General features: G+C 42.4%; 1 protein-coding gene across 1 annotated transcript in view; it reads left to right on the top strand.

Moving 5' to 3' along the window:
* Positions 1 to 20,555, top strand: part of myo9ab (myosin IXAb) — a 128,031-nt gene that overhangs the window by 27,551 nt on the left and 79,925 nt on the right. The gene's annotated exons all lie outside the window — the stretch shown is intronic.

Genomic DNA, 20,555 nt, shown 5'->3' with positions numbered 1-20,555 from the left:
ATGTGCTGCCATTCACATTCAAAGGAAGTGGAACATGTTTCTGTCCTTGTGTGACGGCGTTGGGTTTCCTGTCGTAGAGCAGGAGTACAGGTTCTGGGTTTTGGGATCCGCGTCAGTCATGTTTGATCAGACTTTTCAGTCGCAGCTAAACTGAAACACAACATTGTGTTTTATTCACAGTAAATCTGATGTATGTCCAGCCTGAAACACTTCAACATACAGTACATGTCCATCAGACATCATGAGTAAATGGATGCAGATTAACTGCTGGATCCAAACCTACATGTGTAGAACCTTCAGGTGGTTTGAGGTCGATGAGTGGAACCTTAACTAACTCTGATGACTGATGAGTCTTTAAATGAGACAAAACTGGACAGACGATGAAACAGCAGAACTACTGACAGTTCACATTCAAGCTCACTGAATTCTCAGGAAGATGAGACGGTTTAACATGTTACCGTCCTGTTCCTTAAAGCTACGTATGATTTTCGTCACCAGTTTATCATCAGATCTGTAAAACCTGAGTCATAGCCTAAGTATCGTGAATCTGTAAGACTTTCTGTGATTATTCACCTGAATCTCTTCTCTTTTCAGTGTAAATCATGTATTTTCTCATATTTAATTCACTAATCATGTAGATGTTCATTAAAGCTCAGAGTAAAGTTGAGGGTTATTATATCAGAAACAAAGAAAACTAAAGAAATTTGGACTTTTTCAGTTAAATCTATCTTTAACAACACATTTGAACATAAACCCAGTGTGTCCATCCACTGTCACTGATCCAACTCCATGGGTTTTACTGGTGAATCAATGTTGTAGAAGATGACGGTGTTTCCACGGTAACTACAGAGCCTCTGAATGTCCAAATATGGTCATATCTGATGACCACGAAAAGATGAAGAACTGTATTTTGCACCAGTTATTGACATGGATTGATAGGATTAGTGGATCAGCAGGAATTAAACAGTTTAGATCAGTAGATGGTTTCGGTCGATGGTGGATGTTTTGGTCTTTAAAGGGTTAATATGAAGATGGGAGTATGGATTATAGAAACTCACCATCACCACATATACTGTAAAAAAAAAAAAAAAAAAAAAAAAAAGTAAATAAATGGTATTATTCTGGCAGCAGGGGTGCCGAAAAAATACTGTAAAATAACGGAAAATAACCATCTCATTAAAATACGGTAATTTTCAAAAATTAAAATACAGTTTTTTACCCCAACTTTACATGAGATTTTGCATATTTTTTGACTTTTTAATGTTTAATAAAGAATATTTTCATGTATTAAAACAATCCAATTCCCTATAAATATATATATAAATAATTTTCAGTGAGACTCAGTTGTCCAATCCACTGATAAAAACTGTATTTGGACAGTTTATCAGTGCTTATACATGTTATACATTCACAAAAATACATTTATTTAACATTTTTGTTGTGAAACCTCCTGTAATTACCCAAGATATTTGTTAATTAACAAACAAGTCTGGTTCAACTTACAGAACAAATACTTCTTTTACGGTTAATTGTCAGTAATTTTATCTGGTTTTATTTATTTATTTTTTTACAGCATTAAATTTTAAATGAACAGTTTGATCTCATAAATAGAAAAGAAATATTTGTGAAATTACGATACATTTGTAAACGTATTTTAACTGTTTTTCTGTGAAAAAAAGAAAAAAATTTCTTTAAAAAAAAAAGGAAATTTTTTGGTTATTCACAGTTACATTTTTTTCATGTTATTTTACATTTGCCATGTATAATCACAGTCTCTTTTTGTCATTTCATTGATATTTTCCTGTATCTTAAAAATACAGGAAAAATCTGTAGAATAAACAGTGAAAATTCTGTTAAATTACAGATTGTTTTTTTCTTTTTTTTTTTTTTTTTTTTACAGTGTACCAGTTTTATTCTAGTTGACCCAGAAACTGTTTTTTTCTGCTGCATCTAGTCTAGGAAACAAAAAAACCCTGGTGGAATGTCGGCTAATCTGCCTGGGATTATAAATCAATAATGGATTATAGATTATAGAATTCATTGGGAATTTCATGTTTTATGTCGGTCTGTGGAAGGGCTAAGTCGCCTCATGTTGCTGAAATGTGTCGTAGTAATAAAAGTGAGTCAGTGGGTTTGTGGTGTGGTGATAATGTGTGCGTATGTTCTGTAACAGACGCTCCAACCAAACTAGAAGCAGGTTTCCTCAGGTTTCCTCAGGTTTTCCTCAGGTTTAGACTGTGTGATGGTGTGTTGTTCTGTTGAATATTTACACAGTATCTATTAGAAATCTGAGGTGTTAGATTAATGTCACACAGTGTGGAAGATGTATGTTTTTGCTGTAGAGTTCTGTTTTCATCTGTGCCATTCAGACTAAATTCAGGTCAGAGTTCAGAAGTCCAACCAGCAGCTCGGTTAGAATCCCATGGAAAAGTGGATCACACAATGAATTAACCCATAAAGACCCAGTGCTACTTTTATTTCAGTTCTCAAATGGATTTTTCTCTCTATTTAACCTTTCTAAAGAGATTTGTTACAAATGATTATAATTCGATCCTCTGTATTTTGCATGTTTTCAGTGAAAATCAGGTATTTTCCTATATTTAATTCATTGATCATTTAGATCACAGGTGTCAAACATGCGTCCCGGGGGCCATATTCGGTCCGCGGGATGACTTTGCAAAGTGCAGAAGATATTAACAGTCAAGAGCGTCAAATTTGAAAATAACAGCATAATAACCTAGAAATAATGACTCCAAATGTTCTTCTTGGTTTAATGTGAAAAAATAAAATAACATTATGCCTATAAATAATAGCAACACCAATTTTTTCTCTTTGATTTATTGCAACAAACATTAAATTCTGATATCCTTTAACAATTAAAAGTCAATAACCTGAACAGATATGAACAACCTGGAATGTCTAAAGAAAACTATGTGTAATTTGAACAATATTCTGCCTGTTTTGTGTCTTGGTAGATCTGATCTGTAATGCACATGTAGAAATCATAAGTTGAGGCAGAATATTGATCAAAGTTTTCTTATTATTTCTTCTCATTTTTCTCCAGAAACTTCAGTTTTTTCAGCTTATTCACATCTTTTTTGTTTGGATAGTTTGTAAAATGTAAATGATTTCGTAATTTAATCTTGTTTTTTTGGAGTTGGAGTTTTTGGAGGCATAATATTGATAAAATTGTACTTGTTTTTCTTCAGAATTTTCAGTTTTTTTCAGTTATTCACATCTTTTTTGTTTTGGATTGAAATAGTTTCATCATCTAATGTTATTTTTTGCACTAAAAAATTTGGAGTTGTCGTTATTTATAGGCTATTATGATATTATTCTACTGGTCCAGCCCACTGGAGATCAAATTTGGCTGAATGTGGAACCTGAAAGAAAATGACACTCCTGATTTAGATGTTCATAAAAGCTCAGAGTAAAGTTGAGGGTTATTATATCAAAAACAGAGAAAACTGAAGAAAAAGTGTTTTTTTTTCATTCAAATCTATCATTAACCAATAAAGACCCAAACATGCACCATCGACCAAAACCATTTACTGATAGAAACTGTTTAATCCTATCAATACATGTAAATGTAAACCAGATTTGGCCCCTGGGCCACGTTTGACACCTGTGATCTAAACTGTTTAATTCCTGTTGATCCACTTATCCTATCAATCCATGTCAATAATTGGTGTAAAATACAGTTCTTCATCTTTTCATGGTCATCAGATATGACCATATTTGGACGTTCAGAGGCTCTGTAGTTACTGTGGAAACACCATCATCTTCTACAACATTGATTCACCAGTAAAACCCCTGGAGTTGGATCAATGACATGGATTGATAGGATTAGTGGATTGACAGGTATTAAACAGTTTAGATCAGTAGGTGGTTCTGGTTAAAGGTGGACGTTTGGGTCTGTAAGGGTTAAAGGTGGACGTTTGGGTTTTTAAGGGTTAAAGGTGGACGTTTGGGTCTGTAAGGGTTAAAGGTGGACGTTTGGGTTTTTAAGGGTTAAAGGTGGACGTTTGGGTCTGTAAGGGTTAAAGGTGGACGTTTGGGTCTGTAAGGGTTAAAGGTGGACGTTTGGGTCTGTAAGGGTTAAAGGAGGACGTTTGGGTCTGTAAGGGTTAAAGGTGGACGTTTGGGTCTGTAAGGGTTAAAGGTGGACGTTTGGGTCTGTAAGGGTTAAAGGTGGACGTTTGGGTCTGTAAGGGTTAAAGGTGGACGTTTGGGTCTGTAAGGGTTAAAGGTGGACGTTTGGGTCTGTAAGGGTTAAAGGTGGACGTTTGGGTGTTTAAGGGTTAAAGGTGGACGTTTGGGTCTGTAAGGGTTAAAGGTGGACGTTTGGGTCTGTAAGGGTTAAAGGTGGACGTTTGGGTCTGTAAGGGTTAAAGGTGGACGTTTGGGTCTATGAGGGTTAAAGGTGGACGTTTGGGTCTGTAAGGGTTAAAGGTGGACGTTTGGGTCTGTAAGGGTTAAAGGTGGACGTTTGGGTCTGTAAGGGTTAAAGGTGGACGTTTGGGTCTGTAAGGGTTAAAGGTGGACGTTTGGGTCTGTGAGGGTTAAAGGTGGACGTTTGGGTCTGTAAGGGTTAAAGGAGGACGTTTGGGTCTTTAAGGGTTAAAGGTGGACGTTTGGGTCTGTAAGGGTTAAAGGTGGACGTTTGGGTCTGTAAGGGTTAAAGGTGGACGTTTGGGTCTATGAGGGTTAAAGGTGGACGTTTGGGTCTGTGAGGGTTAAAGGTGGACGTTTGGGTCAGTGAAGGGTTAAAGGTGGACGTTTGGGTCTGTAAGGGTTAAAGGTGGACGTTTGGGTCTGTAAGGGTTAAAGGTGGACGTTTGGGTCTGTAAGGGTTAAAGGTGGACGTTTGGGTCTGTAAGGGTTAAAGGTGGACGTTTGGGTCTGTAAGGGTTAAAGGTGGACGTTTGGGTCTATGAGGGTTAAAGGTGGACGTTTGGGTCTGTGAGGGTTAAAGGTGGACGTTTGGGTCTGTAAGGGTTAAAGGTGGACGTTTGGGTCTGTAAGGGTTAAAGGTGGACGTTTGGGTCTGTAAGGGTTAAAGGTGGACGTTTGGGTCAGTAAGGGTTAAAGGTGGACGTTTGGGTCTGTAAGGGTTAAAGGTGGACGTTTGGGTCTTTAAGGGTTAAAGGTGGACGTTTGGGTCTGTGAGGGTTAAAGGTGGACGTTTGGGTCTGTAAGGGTTATAGGTGGACGTTTGGGTCAGTAAGGGTTAAAGGTGGACGTTTGGGTCTGTAAGGGTTAAAGGTGGACGTTTGGGTCTGATGGTTAAAGGTGGACGTTTGGGTCTTAAGGGTTAAGGTGGACGTTTGGGTCAGTAAGGGTTAAAGGTGGACGTTTGGGTCTATGAGGGTTAAAGGTGGACGTTTGGGTCTGTAGGGTTAAAGGTGGACGTTTGGGTCGTAAGGGTTAAAGGTGGACGTTTGGGTCTGTAAGGGTTAAAGGTGGACGTTTGGGTCTAAGGGTTAAAGGTGGACGTTTGGGTCTGTGAGGGTTAAAGGTGGACGTTTGGGTGTAAGGGTTAAAGGTGGACGTTTGGGTCGTGAGGGTTAAAGGTGGACGTTTGGGTCTGTAAGGGTTAAAGGTGGACGTTTGGGTGTAAGGGTTAAAGGGGACGTTTGGGTCTTAAGGGTTAAAGGTGGACGTTTGGGTCTGTAAGGGTTAAAGGTGGACGTTTGGGTCAGTAAGGGTTAAAGGTGGACGTTTGGGTCTGTGAGGGTTAAAGGTGGACGTTTGGGTCTGTGAGGGTTAAAGGTGGACGTTTGGGTCTGTAAGGGTTAAAGGTGGACGTTTGGGTCTGTAAGGGTTAAAGGTGGACGTTTGGGTCAGTAAGGGTTAAAGGTGGACGTTTGGGTCTGTAAGGGTTAAAGGTGGACGTTTGGGTCTTTAAGGGTTAAAGGTGGACGTTTGGGTCAGTAAGGGTTAAAGGTGGACGTTTGGGTCTGTAAGGGTTAAAGGTGGACGTTTGGGTCTTAAAGGGTTAAAGGAGGACGTTTGGGTCTGTAAGGGTTAAAGGTGGACGTTTGGGTCTGTAAGGGTTAAAGGTGGACGTTTGGGTCTGTAAGGGTTAAAGGTGGACGTTTGGGTCAGTAAGGGTTAAAGGTGGACGTTTGGGTCTATGAGGGTTAAAGGTGGACGTTTGGGTCTGTGAGGGTTAAAGGTGGACGTTTGGGTCTGTGAGGGTTAAAGGTGGACGTTTGGGTCTGTAAGGGTTAAAGGTGGACGTTTGGGTCTTAAAGGGTTAAAGGAGGACATTTGGGTCTGTAAGGGTTAAAGGTGGACGTTTGGGTCTGCAAGGGTTAAAGGTGGACGTTTGGGTCTGTAAGGGTTAAAGGAGGACGTTTGGGTCTGTAAGGGTTAAAGGTGGACGTTTGGGTCTGTAAGGGTTAAAGGTGGACGTTTGGGTCTGTAAGGGTTAAAGGTGGATGTTTGGGTCAGTAAGGGTTAAAGGTGGACGTTTGGGTCTGTGAGGGTTAAAGGTGGACGTTTGGGTCAGTAAGGGTTAAAGGTGGACGTTTGGGTCTTAAAGGGTTAAAGGAGGACGTTTGGGTCTTAAAGGGTTAAAGGTGGACGTTTGGGTCTGTAAGGGTTAAAGGTGGACGTTTGGGTCAGTAAGGGTTAAAGGTGGACGTTTGGGTCTGTGAGGGTTAAAGGTGGACGTTTGGGTCAGTAAGGGTTAAAGGTGGACGTTTGGGTCTGTAAGGGTTAAAGGTGGACGTTTGGGTCTTAAAGGGTTAAAGGAGGACGTTTGGGTCTGTAAGGGTTAAAGGTGGACGTTTGGGTCTTAAAGGGTTAAAGGAGGACGTTTGGGTCTTAAAGGGTTAAAGGTGGACGTTTGGGTCTTTAAGGGTTAAAGGTGGACGTTTGGGTCAGTAAGGGTTAAAGGTGGACGTTTGGGTCTGTGAGGGTTAAAGGTGGACGTTTGGGTCAGTAAGGGTTAAAGGTGGACGTTTGGGTCTGTAAGGGTTAAAGGTGGACGTTTGGGTCTTAAAGGGTTAAAGGAGGACGTTTGGGTCTGTAAGGGTTAAAGGTGGACGTTTGGGTCTGTAAGGGTTAAAGGTGGACGTTTGGGTGTTTAAGGGTTAAAGGTGGACGTTTGGGTGTTTAAGGGTTAAAGGAGGACGTTTGGGTCTGTAAGGGTTAAAGGTGGACGTTTGGGTGTTTAAGGGTTAAAGGAGGACGTTTGGGTGTTTAAGGGTTAAAGGTGGACGTTTGGGTCTGTAAGGGTTAAAGGTGGACGTTTGGGTCTGTAAGGGTTAAAGGTGGACGTTTGGGTCTGTAAGGGTTAAAGGTGGACGTTTGGGTGTTTAAGGGTTAAAGGTGGACGTTTGGGTCTGTAAGGGTTAAAGGTGGACGTTTGGGTCTTAAAGGGTTAAAGGAGGACGTTTGGGTCTGCAAGGGTTAAAGGTGGACGTTTGGGTCTGTAAGGGTTAAAGGTGGACGTTTGGGTCTGTGAGGGTTAAAGGTGGATGTTTGGGTCAGTAAGGGTTAAAGGTGGACGTTTGGGTCTGTAAGGGTTAAAGGTGGACGTTTGGGTCAGTAAGAGTTAAAGGTGGACGTTTGGGTCTGTAAGGGTTAAAGGTGGACGTTTGGGTCTTAAAGGGTTAAAGGAGGACGTTTGGGTCTGTAAGGGTTAAAGGTGGACGTTTGGGTCTGTAAGGGTTAAAGGTGGACGTTTGGGTGTTTAAGGGTTAAAGGTGGACGTTTGGGTGTTTAAGGGTTAAAGGAGGACGTTTGGGTCTGTAAGGGTTAAAGGTGGACATTTGGGTGTTTAAGGGTTAAAGGTGGACGTTTGGGTCTGTAAGGGTTAAAGGTGGACGTTTGGGTCTGTAAGGGTTAAAGGTGGACGTTTGGGTGTTTAAGGGTTAAAGGTGGACGTTTGGGTCTGTAAGGGTTAAAGGTGGACGTTTGGGTCTGTAAGGGTTAAAGGTGGACGTTTGGGTGTTTAAGGGTTAAAGGAGGACGTTTGGGTCTTTAAGGGTTAAAGGTGGACGTTTGGGTCTGTAAGGGTTAAAGGAGGACGTTTGGGTCTGTAAGGGTTAAAGGTGGACGTTTGGGTGTTTAAGGGTTAAAGGGGGACGTTTGGGTCTGTAAGGGTTAAAGGTGGACGTTTGGGTCTGTAAGGGTTAAAGGTGGACGTTTGGGTCTGTAAGGGTTAAAGGTGGACGTTTGGGTCTGTAAGGGTTAAAGGTGGACGTTTGGGTCTGTAAGGGTTAAAGGTGGACGTTTGGGTCTGTAAGGGTTAAAGGTGGACGTTTGGGTCTGTAAGGGTTAAAGGTGGACGTTTGGGTCTTTAAGGGTTAAAATCATCACATCACTAGACAGAGGTGAAAGTTTATTTTTTTATTCACAGTGAACTTTGATAAGTCAAATAAAAGTAGCTGTGGTTCCAAACTGAATATTTCACACCATCCAACTGTTCATTCCAACATCTGACTCCGTTCAGAGGAACCGTCTGTTTCCAGCAGAAACAGATGAAGATGACGTGTGCGTTCAAGTATTAACAGCAGCTGCACTTTTACAACGGCAACTGGAACAGCAGCCGCACGAGGATGTACTGTATGATACCATATATGATACGATAGGATGTAATATGATTCCATATGATACATATGACATGATATGATACAAGATGATATGATATGATACAAGATGATATGACATGATATGACATGATATGACATGATATGCAGGGTGGGGGGGGTGGCGGCAGCAGTTATATACGTGGGGGTGTGTATCCCGTAACTAATGTAACTAACGCTGATGTGAAACAATAGTGAAACTTTACATACTTTCAACGATCATACATGAAATTTTCACAACTTCCAACCTGTATCCACTGGACACACAAATGCTGGACCCCATAAATTTGTCCCCCCCCCCCCGTTACAGTGCCCCAGTGCATGGGGACGTTTGTGAATTCTAAGACTGCGACAGTTGGGTTCAGGTGAACGTTAGTGTCAGTGATGTAGGAAATAGGTGGAAGAAAACTGACACAACCTGATGGTATTTACACCGGGTGGTTGACTCCACACACACACACACACACACACACACACATCCCCCCCCCCCCCCCCCAGGATGAAATTCATTGAGCAGAAGAAGGGATGTAAAAACCAGTCGGGGAATCACACCCTGATGATACGATACGATACGATATGATAGCTTATGATACCCTATGATATATGATATGATACGAAATTATATATGATATGATACCATATGATACATATGACATGATACGACACAAAATGATGTGATATGATGTGACACGATACGAGATGAGATGACATGATATGATACGATACAATATGAGATGATATGATATGACACGATACGATGCGATACGATATGCCATGATTCGATACAAGATATGATATGATATGGTACGATATGATATGACATGATACAATATGATATGCAATGATGCGATACAAGATATGATACGAGATTATATGATATGACATGATACAATACGATATGCAATGATGCGATACAAGATATGATACGAGATTATATGATATGATATGACACAATACGATATGATAGGATGTGACATGATACGATATGATACAAGATGATATGATATGTTCATGAAGATGCTCATGTGATCATTAGTGCAGACAAAGTAAATCAAATCTTTGCGTTTAGTTTGTCTGAATCTCCCACATTTGATCCAAATGTGACAAACTCCTGTTCAGTGAATGTGGATGAAAGCCAAAGGGTTGAAGGCAGATGTCAGACGGACCTGTTTATCTGCTGGACTTGGTTCAGTCTGTCCTTCAGGGTCTGTGGTCTGTGTTTTCAGTCTGTCCTTCATGTCAGATGCTGCTGATCTCTATAACTGACCGTCACAATGAATCCACGTCATGTTACTGTTAAGTGCACAGTCAGCAGCACCACAGAAGAAGAAGAAGACCGCATGCCTGTGGGCCACTGTAGACTCCTCCTCCTAACTGACAGAGGTCTTTCACAGAAGTTCGTGTAATGACCACGGACGTTAAATTTGTGATAGGTGATGCCAGTGTAAGCTGTGGTTTCAAGCATGGATCCCCCAGTTTAAACAGAACCGCATGGCGTTCACTCATATTACGTGGTCCACGCACCCATGACTGATGCATGTCACTGACTTACATTGTGTCTCTTCTGTGGGCCATCACTGATACCATCACAGATTTGAGGTAGGAGGTGGGCCTTATACTGCGGGCTGCTCACAAAAACGACATGCTGACTTCTGTTGTCTTGTAGTTTTGCCCAAAAATCGAAAATTGAGTTTTTAGAGGAAAAAATCTGGATTTTCTTTTTGGTCCAAATGGTGCCGCCCTAAAGTGGACGTTAGAGGCGTGTGTTTCAGAGGAGCTGCTTTTCTTCTCATGAACGTGGACGCTCTGCTCTGTTCTGTTCTCTGTCTTCACATATTTCTTAATATCTGTGCAGAGCTTTAACCTGTGCACGGGAGCGTTTCCTGTCAGGACCAGTTAGCGTTCAGGGGCACAGTGGGTTGGAAATCTAACCTCTGCGTACTCGGCCTTTAAATCACAGTGACACGTCCAGAAGCTGTGGAGGGACGTCCCTGAAGTGGTCCCAGTTATGTCCAAATGTCCCATCAGTTCATCATCGTGTTCCAGACTCATCAGTCCTGTGTCCTGTTTCACGCTGGAACGTACCATGTAAAAACTACTGATTAAGAAGCTGATGGAGGTAACCAGAGGATCAGGTCCATCAGATCCAGAACCTTCAGCCTGGTTCTATCTGTGTCTCTGAACCACTGGTGCATGTCTGTATTTTAGTTTTCTCGTTTGTGGTTTTTCTACCTGTCTTTCTATGAACTGGCCAGGTGTATGTGCTGCTGTTAACTGTGAAGTTTCCCCACGGTCGGATCAAGTCTGATCTGATCTTAACTTCACTGATCTGATCTGATCTGATCTGATCTGATCTTTCTATTCTATTCTGGTCCTAGTCTGGTCTGAGTCTGGTCTGAATCTGGTCTGAGTCTGGTTTGAGTCCGGTCTGAGACCGGCCTGAGTCCAGTCTGAGTCCAGTCTATATCTGGTCTGAGTCCGGTCTATATCTGGTCTGAGTCCGGTCTATATCTGGTCTGAGTCTGGTCTGAGTCCGGTCTATATCTGGTCTATATCTTGGTCTGAGTCTGGTCTATATCTGGTCTGAGTCCAGTCTGTATCTGGTCTATATCTGGTCTGGGCCCGGTCTATATCTGGTCTATATCTGGTCTGAGTCCAGTCTATATCTGGTCTGAGTCTGGTCTTAGTCCGGTCTATATCTGGTCTATATCTGGTCTTAGTCCAGTCTATATCTGGTCTATATCTGGTCTGAGTCTGGTCTGAGTCTGGTCTATATCTGATTTGAGTCCAGTCTGTATCTGGTCTATATCTGGTCTATATCTGGTCTGAGTCCAGTCTGTATCTGGTCTATATCCGGTCTATATCTGGTCTGGGCCCGGTGTATATCTGGTCTGTATCTGGTCTGAGTCCAGTCTATATCTGGTCTGAGTTTGGTCTTAGTCCGGTCTATATCTGGTCTTAGTCCAGTCTATATCTGGTCTATATCTGGTCTGAGTCTGGTCTGGGTCCGGTCTATATCTGATCTTAGTCCAGTCTATATCTGGTCTGAGTCTGGTCTGGGTCCGGTCTATATCTGATCTTAGTCCAGTCTATATCTGGTCTGAGTCTGGTCTATATCTGGTTTGAGTCTAGTCTGTATCTGGTCTATATCCGGTCTATATCTGGTCTTAGTCCAGTCTATATCTGGTCTATATCTGGTCTGAGTCTGGTCTGGGTCCGGTCTATATCTGATCTTAGTCCAGTCTATATCTGGTCTGAGTCCGGTCTATATCTGGTCTGAGTCCGGTCTATATCTGGTCTATATCTTGGTCTGAGTCTGGTCTATATCTGGTCTGAGTCCAGTCTGTATCTGGTCTATATCTGGTCCATATCTGGTCTGGGCCCGGTCTATATCTGGTCTATATCTGGTCTGAGTCCAGTCTATATCTGGTCTGAGTCTGGTCTTAGTCCGGTCTATATATGGTCTATATCTGGTCTTAGTCCAGTCTATATCTGGTCTATATCTGGTCTGAGTCTGGTCTGAGTCTGGTCTATATCTGATTTGAGTCCAGTCTGTATCTGGTCTATATCTGGTCTATATCTGGTCAGGGTCCAGTCTGTATCTGGTCTATATCTGGTCTATATCTGGTCTGGGCCCAGTCTATATCCGGTCTATATCTGGTCTGGGTCCGGTCTATATCTGGTCTTAGTCCGGTCTGTGTCAGAGTGAATGGAAGTTTCATGGATGACAGTAAAGCGTCCATGTCCTCCAGACCTCCTAAGTTTGCAGACACTGACCATCCTCTGGTCTGTAGTGGGTCTATGGTCTGTAGTGGGTCTATGGTCCGCTGATCTGGTCCTCCTCAGTCCCTCTTAGACCCTGTTAACACTTCCCTCTCTCTAATCCGGATCTAGGGGCTCAGATGGCCTCTTCCATGTGTCTCTTCACATCTGTCTGCAGGATTATCCTCATCTGCTTTTCGCTGTCAGGAGGCTTTAAGCAGACACTGGTGGACTCTGTGGTCCAGCATCAGACCTGGACCGGGTTCAGTGTGAGACCTGGATCCAGAGGAGATAAGCAGATGTGGACTCATCATCATCATCATCATCATCATCATCATCATCATCATCTGTTTGTCTTTGTTCATTTGTTTCATGTTTTCATTCGGTTTCATTCTTTAAAACTGTTTACAGACTGGTCCTGGTTATCATGTGTGTCCGGGTTCTGCGGTTCTGATCCGCTCTTTGAAAAGTTATTCTGAGTCTGTAAAGAAAACAACTGGAGCTTTTGTTTGGGCGTTTGTGTGTGGAAGGTTCACCTCAGAATAATTAGTGCCTCCATCCATGAAACAGCAGAGGAGTGACTTCAGATGTAACGACGGAGGAAACATTTTTAGAGCCAGAACACCTTCATTTCACATGTTTCAGCGTCTGAAATGTGAGAATCTGCTGTTTTCCCTTCAGTAAAACAACTGTTTAATTGAATGAATGAAACTGTCCCTGTTGAAATGATAAAAACCTTCGAACATGAGGGTGTAAAGCTCTGTGTTCCCAGCTGAACGGTGCCTCCTGCTGGATAGACACAGATGATAGATAGATAGATAGATAGATAGATAGATAGATAGATAGATAGATAGATAGATAGATAGATAGATAGATAGATAGATAGATAGATAGATAGATAGATAGATAGATAGATAGATAGATAGATAGATAGATAGATAGATAGATAGATAGATAGATAGATAGATACTTTATTGATCCAAATTGTTTGGTTACTACAGCTCACATGTGCTCACAGCTCTTCTTTGTGTCTGTGTTCATATTAAATCAGTCTCAGTGAATCCAAAGGAACTTTGTGTTGGTAAATGACAGTTGTTCAAATGGACAGGATTTCAGTTCTGTTCAACATGTTGATGCTCATATGAACTATGTTTTCAGCTCAAAAATGAGCCATTTCAGCACAATTAATGCTATATTTTCATGTCACAAATGGCCAAGTTCTATTTGAACTGAATTTACCTGAAAAACAAATCTTCTATTCTTTCAGATTCCCCAGTTTTTCTTCCCAGATTCTCTCCTCCATATCACATGTTTTATTTGTACAGGTTCAATCTGGAGTATGGTGCTGATCCATCCTGCTTCTGTTCCACCAATACATACATGAAGAATGGCACACAGCACTGTTTACATCAACACTTTTACAATAAGAAGCATTTTTAGACACAAAGAACAATTCTATATTGTTCTTTCCTCTTTAGTCTGATGCTAAACTATCCAATAAATAATAGTGCTCCTAGTTTTTGCACAGGGATCATTAGTGTAAACGCTGACATGGCTGCAGAGCATCAGTATGATGGGATCCACAACAACCATGTCACATCCGTCCACTGACACATTTAGTGTTTTTGTGTCAGCTGGGATTGTTTTAGATCCACAATACCAACATTTATGAAGAAGAGCACAATTAGCAATAGGAAGTCTAGAAGTTTATTCCTAATAAAGAATGGATTAGCATTATTTACACACAGCAACACATGCATGTCTTACAACTTTTTTTTTTTTTGACAAAAATGGCCTCTTATTTGACCCCCAAAGTACATTTTAGCCAAAATATATAATATGTACAATAAAAGTAATGTAAAATAATACAATAAAACACCTATAGTATGCACAACATACAATAATTTATTGCACAGCAATATTAAAAAGTTTAATAGCAGCCGGCAGGAAGGACCTCCTACTGTGTTCAGTCCTGGACCCCGGGGGGTGGGGGGTGGGGTGGGGGTGTCTGTGTGGCTGAAGGTGCTCTCCCTGAACACCTTAAGGTGGTGAAGTGGGTGAGATGCATTCCTCAAAATAGAGTCCAGCTTCCTGAGCGTTGTCAGCCCATCCACCTGCTGATCTGGGTCCAGTCCAGTCCCAATGATGGAGCTGACTTTGTTCATCAGTTTGTTCAGTCTGTTTGTGTCTTCCTCCTAAAATCCAAAACCATTTCCTTGGTCTTGAAAATGTTGAGTTGAAGGTGGTTGAGGTCACACCAGTTAACAAAGTCCTTGACCAGGCTCCTGTACTGCCCCTCCCCCTCTCCTCTGATACAACCGACAACCGCTGAGTCATCAGAACATTTCTGAAGTAAGCAGCTGTCTGAGTTGGACTGGAAGTCAGATGTGAACAGTGTGAAGAGGAAGGGGGACAGAACAGTTCCTTGTGGCGCTCCAGTGTTGCACAGGACCTTTCCTGAGACACAGTTCTGCAGTCGCACATACTGTGGTCTGCAGGTCAGGTAGTCACCCAGCCCCGGCTGGATCGTGTTGAAGGCACTTGAAAAGTCAAACAACCTGATCCTCACAGGTGCATCAGAGATGTCCAGGTGTACATGGGCCCTCTGGAACATGTGGATGAGAGCATCATCCACACCCATGTTAGGCTGGTATGCAGACTGTAGAGGATCCAGGTACATCCTCACACTGGGTCTGAAACAGGACAGGACCAGCCTTTCAAGTGTCTTCATTATGTGTGAGGAGAGGGCTACAGGCCTGGAGTCATTACAGTCATTTGGATGTCTCTTTTTTGGGACAGGAACAAGACAAGATGTCTTCCACAGGACAGGGATCTTCTGTAACTGCAGACTGAGGTTGAAGAGGTGTGTGAGGATTCCACAGAGCTGACTGGAACAGATCTGCAGCAGTCTGGGGCTGATCCCATCAGGTCCAGCTGCTTTTCCCCATTTCAGTCTGTAAGTTCTGTCTTGACCTGAAATGACTGAAAAGTTCTGGGTGAGGTGGAGAATGAGCTTGGGGGGGGGGGCGTCCCATTTTTGGGACTTCTTCTCCAATCAAGCTCTTAATTTGACCAGTTAATCTCTTATATATTAGTAACTCCCAAAAAAATTTGGGCCCAATCCGTAAAGTTTTAGACCCCCCCCACCTCCATCTTTAGGGTGCCCGTCAGCTGAGTGCAGAAAACCCATGTTTCAATGGAAAATCCTGCATTTGTCGGTACCTGCTGAACTGAAGAAAAGGGAGGGTACCAGATGGGTAATGTAGGATCAGATGTTCTCCAGTCAAAGCCCTGAGTGCAGATCTGAAATAAGACTAGGCAAGAAAGAAATCAGCAACAACCTGTGATTTGACCCATTTGTCAGTGTTAAAATGACCTTGACCTTGTCTAAGACCATGTGACTTTGACCTGTACATGATTTTAGACCTTCATAAACGACAGTAGCATCGCCCAAAACCTCTAATATGACATCTGCATGAGCAAATATGGCAGAACTAACCGACAAATGCAGGATTTTCCACTGAAAAATGGGTTTTCTGCACTCGGCTGACGGGCACCCTAAAGATGGCGATGGGGGGGGGTCTAAAACTTTACGGATTAGACTGAAATTTTTTTGGGGAGTTACTAATATATAAGAGATTAACTGGTCAAATTAAGAGCTTGATCGGAAAAGAAGTCCCAAAAATGGGACGGCCTACACCCTAGGCAGCGGACAGGATGGGGTGGCACCGTCAAATCTGTTCCAAATAAATTCAGGCTGTCAGCCAGGTCCTGGCATCCGTCAGTCAGTGGCCCACCCTGCTGCTCCATGCCGGTGATCTTCCTCATGCCAGTTAATCTGGTTAATGTCCACACACTGAACTGTTCAGTCTGGGTCCAGTCCATCTGCACGTCCTCTTCTTCTGCTACAGTCACTTTAAATCCTTCCAGTTCATATTCAGCTGCAGTAACTAGACCAGGACTGTCCAACTATTTTAGCTCCAGTTCCATATTCACAGTGGGCCGCACCAGGAAAACAGTAGCATAACAGCCTATAAATAATGACAACTCCACATTGTTTTCTTTGTTTTAGTGCAAATAACATTAAATTGTGAAAATGTTTACATTTACAAACTATCCAAATAAAAAAAGATGTGAATAACCTGAAAACATTGAAATTTCATCTGAAAAATAAGTGCATTACAGATTGGATCTACAAAGGCACAAAACATTTAATAACTAGCAGAATATTATTAAAATTACACTTTTTCTAAATTTTTTTTAGACATTTCAGGTTTTTCATATTTGTTCAGGTTATTCACATTTTATTGTTAAAGGTGCAGTCTGTAGGAGTTCTGTTCTCAGTCGTTCTAAAATGACCCTGACTGTCCCAGACATGAAGGAATCCTGTTCATTTAAATCCTGATCTCACTGACAGTAGTAGTCCAGACACAATATTCACATTTAAAGCTCAGTGTCAGCCTCTAAATGATGTTTATGATGTCATTGTGTGTTTTGGTCCGAGGCTCCGCCCATCACCTGTCTGCCAATCACAGAGTCAGTACCTTTGTTCATCCAGGTTGGCAGTTCCACTGAGCTGCAGCTGAACATTTCTGATCATACATGTCTGACCTGAAGAAACCTAAAAGGACTCTGATTATTCCAAATATGTCAAAGTGACAAAGTGAGAAACAAAACAAGGATCTGTAGGAGATGATGTAGGAACATGGAGACGGATGAAAGAGGAGAAGAATTTAAAGACTGACACCGGCTCTGCCTTAGACTGACCACCATAAGAACCACTGAGAGCCGGGACCGCTGTCTGCACCCGGTCCCAGACCGGCGGTCTCTTCTCCTGACCCTGGTGAACAGACTGCTGGTCCGGGACTGGTGAACAGACCTGGTACCAGTGTAGGACTTGTCTCTGTCCATGGTAGCTCCTCATAGTTCAGTGTTTTTATGGAAGTGACCTCTTCATGTAGCGGTGTGTAATCTGAAAAGTCCAGCGTCCGTGGTTCAGCCAGGGGGTGCTGGGGGGGGGTACAGTAGCGATTCATGCCGCTTGTACTTTGCGGCAGTAAAAGGTAAACTTGCGGCTCATTTCCCTTTTCTCCTTCTCCTGAATCTGTGTAAACTTTCATTGCAGTGTTCAGGACGTTTGTCTGTTCTATTCTATATCAGACTGATGTAGAATCAGTCTGGTGAGGACTGTTTTGTGTGAAATTTCTGCTGTGGTGGACAGGATTAGTGGAAACATCAGTAGTAGACACTCATGCTGGATCTGTCAACCCCTAGTCTGGGGGGAGGAGCAGAGGATACCGCCTCTACAGTATTTGAATGTGACTGCAGTACCAGTTTGGGCCACAGTCCTACATACGGCACCTTTAAAGCAGGCATGTTCAAAGTCCGGCCCGGGGGACAATCACAGCCCGCGGTCAGATTTTCTACGGCCCACAGCTTGGGTTTTATATTATATTATTTATGGCCCACTTGGCCTGTTGAACCGAGTACATGAATCATAAAAGGTTCCAAATGCAGTTCCTCCTTTCACCTCATGGTGGCAGCACCACTCTAACTCTATCTGGATCTGTGACCTCGCCGTGAACCTTTTTCGCTAATTTCTAACCATGGCGCCTGTAAATTAAAAAACAAAAGTTGACAGTGTGGGCCGTCGCTTCCTAGGAGAGATGGGAATTACAATTTTTTTTCACTGAAAATTGAGGCAATTATGTTTGCCTAATTTGTCAAGAGATTGTTGTCTTGTTTAAGGAATTTAATGTAAAGAGACACGAGCAGACAAAACATACTAACGCATATGACAAGCTAGCAGGGAGTGAGCGCTCTGAAAAAGTGAAGCAAATTCAAGCTGCTTTAAACTCACAACAGTGACTCTTCATGTGAACCTGGGAGTTCAATGAATTCACCACCAAGGCAGGCTACCAAGTTGCCAGGTTAGTTGCCTGTAATTGCTGGTGTTATGTACTTGTAGATGTGACACAAAATATTACTTTCTGAATGATTTTGTGAAAGACAAGAGTAAGAGTCATATGTTTTCATCTTAAACGTTAACAGACTTTACATTACTGAGTAATATATGAGTAATGATTACTCATATAAGTCATGTTTAAAATGAATGTGGGGTTAAGATTTGTATCACCTTGGATGTTTCAGATACTCCACACAGTTTGTTCTATGTTATCTGACTCCAGATTGTGAAAGGAAGGCAGATTTGTGTTTTTTTTTTGTTTTTTTTTTTAATTTGTTCACACCTGAGTTGCTTAGATTTGGTTACATTGCCATTTAAAAAAAATGATATTGTGACAATGAAAATAAAATTGTTGTAGAACAGTGCATTTATATGTAATTTTTACTGTTTAAAAAATGTCTTAAGGGACCACTGGCCCCTGGCAGTGTCCACATTATCAGATCTGGCCCTCTTTAAAAACAGTTTGGACACCCCTGCTTTAAAGGATAGTTTCCTCCTCCAGAGAGGTTCTGTTTTTGCCAGCGTTGCTTTGTCTGTCTGTCTGACTGTCCGTGTGCAAGATAACTCAAAAAGTTATGGAGGAATTTGGATGAAAGTTTCAGGAAATGTTGATACTGGCACAAGGAACAAATGATTAAATTTTGGTGATGATGGGGCCTTGGTGGCCTTGGTGGAGGTCTGCGCTCTCTGAGTGCTTTTCTAGTTTGTAAATGTAAAGACTTTCAACATTTAATGTTATTTTTTTACACTAAAACAAAGGAACATTTGGTGTCATTATTTACATAGATAATGTAATATAATTTTTTTCACGTTAAACATCATTCTTTGTTGGTTATTATGTCAGTATTTTAGTTGAGATCACATTGTTCTGCATGTGGAACCTGAACTAAAATGAGTCTGACACTCTTGACTGTTAATTTCTTCAGTGTAGTTTTTGCACTTTGCTAATTCGTCCTGTGGGTCGGACTGGAACATTAGGCGGGCTGGTTTTGGCCCCTGGGCCGCATGTGTGACAGCCCTGAATTAGACCAAGCCCTCCTGGTTTTAATCCTGTCACTATGAAGACCTGACTCTGTGGCAGAAGACCTTCTGGTTCTTTAATTGGTAGTTATCTGGTTCTGGTTCTGGTTCTGGTTCTGGTTCTGGTTCTGCTGATGTCTGGTTGTTGTGTTGTTTCCTCCTGATGCTGCAGAGGAAACCCCATCATCTCCTCATCTTTGTCCTCCTCATCCTCCTCTTCATCTTCGTCCTCTGAGGGGGAGGGGAGATGAAAGGGAGGGGGTTTTACACCCGGAGGAAGAGGGGGAGGAGGGGGAGGGGAGGAGGGGGAGGAGGGGGAGGAGGAGGAGGTAAATCCTCTGTTAAATAATGGAGAGTCTCCCAGTGTCCCAGTTTCAGGGTTTAGTGAAATGGAGACGAGGCTGGTGTTTCCTCCAGACCAGGAGCTGCACATGAACACCATCCACTGAATGTGTTTAAATACATGTATGTGCATGAGCTCATACGTGTTCATCTGCATGTGTTTAAATGCATATGTTCCTGAGCTCATACATGTTCATCTGCATGTGTTTAAATGCATATGTTCAGGAGCTCATACGTGTTCACAGAAGATGGAGGAGGCAGAACAGCTGAAAAACCAAGAAGAAGAAACTGTCAGTGTTCTGTTTTCAGATGGATTTAAGTTTAAACCTGGCTGATCACACCTCCAGCACCTCCTCCATCACCTCCTTCACCTCCTTCACCTCCATCATCTCTATCACATCCTTCACCTCCATCACCTCCTTCTCCTCATCACCTCCTTCACCTCCATCACCTCCTTCTCCTCCATCACCTCTGTCACCTCCTTCACCTCCATCACCTCCTTCTCCTCATCACCTTCTTTACCTCCTTCACCTCCATCACCTCCTTCTCCTCCATCACCTCCTTCACCTCCATCACCTCCTTCACCTCCATCACCTCCTTCACCTCCATCACCTCCTTCTCATCACCTCCTTCACCTCCTTCACCTCCATCACCTCCTTCACCTCCTTCACCTCCTTCACCTCCATCACCTCCTTCTCCTCCGTCATCGTTTCCCAGGGCTGACTCCTTTATGTTTCATCCTTCACATCTGTTACAAACAGTGTGACAAACTTTGTGTGGACTGTACTTGTGTTTACTCTGCAGCCTTTCGCTACAATAGTGTGATATTTCAAGTGTGTTTTTTGTGGTTCTCTGATCACACATAT

Source organism: Sphaeramia orbicularis, chromosome 6 (assembly GCF_902148855.1).
Source record: "Sphaeramia orbicularis chromosome 6, fSphaOr1.1, whole genome shotgun sequence".
NCBI classification, from domain to species: domain Eukaryota; kingdom Metazoa; phylum Chordata; class Actinopteri; order Kurtiformes; family Apogonidae; genus Sphaeramia; species Sphaeramia orbicularis.
Note: the sequence above shows the minus strand (reverse complement) of the source record. Positions and strands in the feature narration are given on the sequence as shown.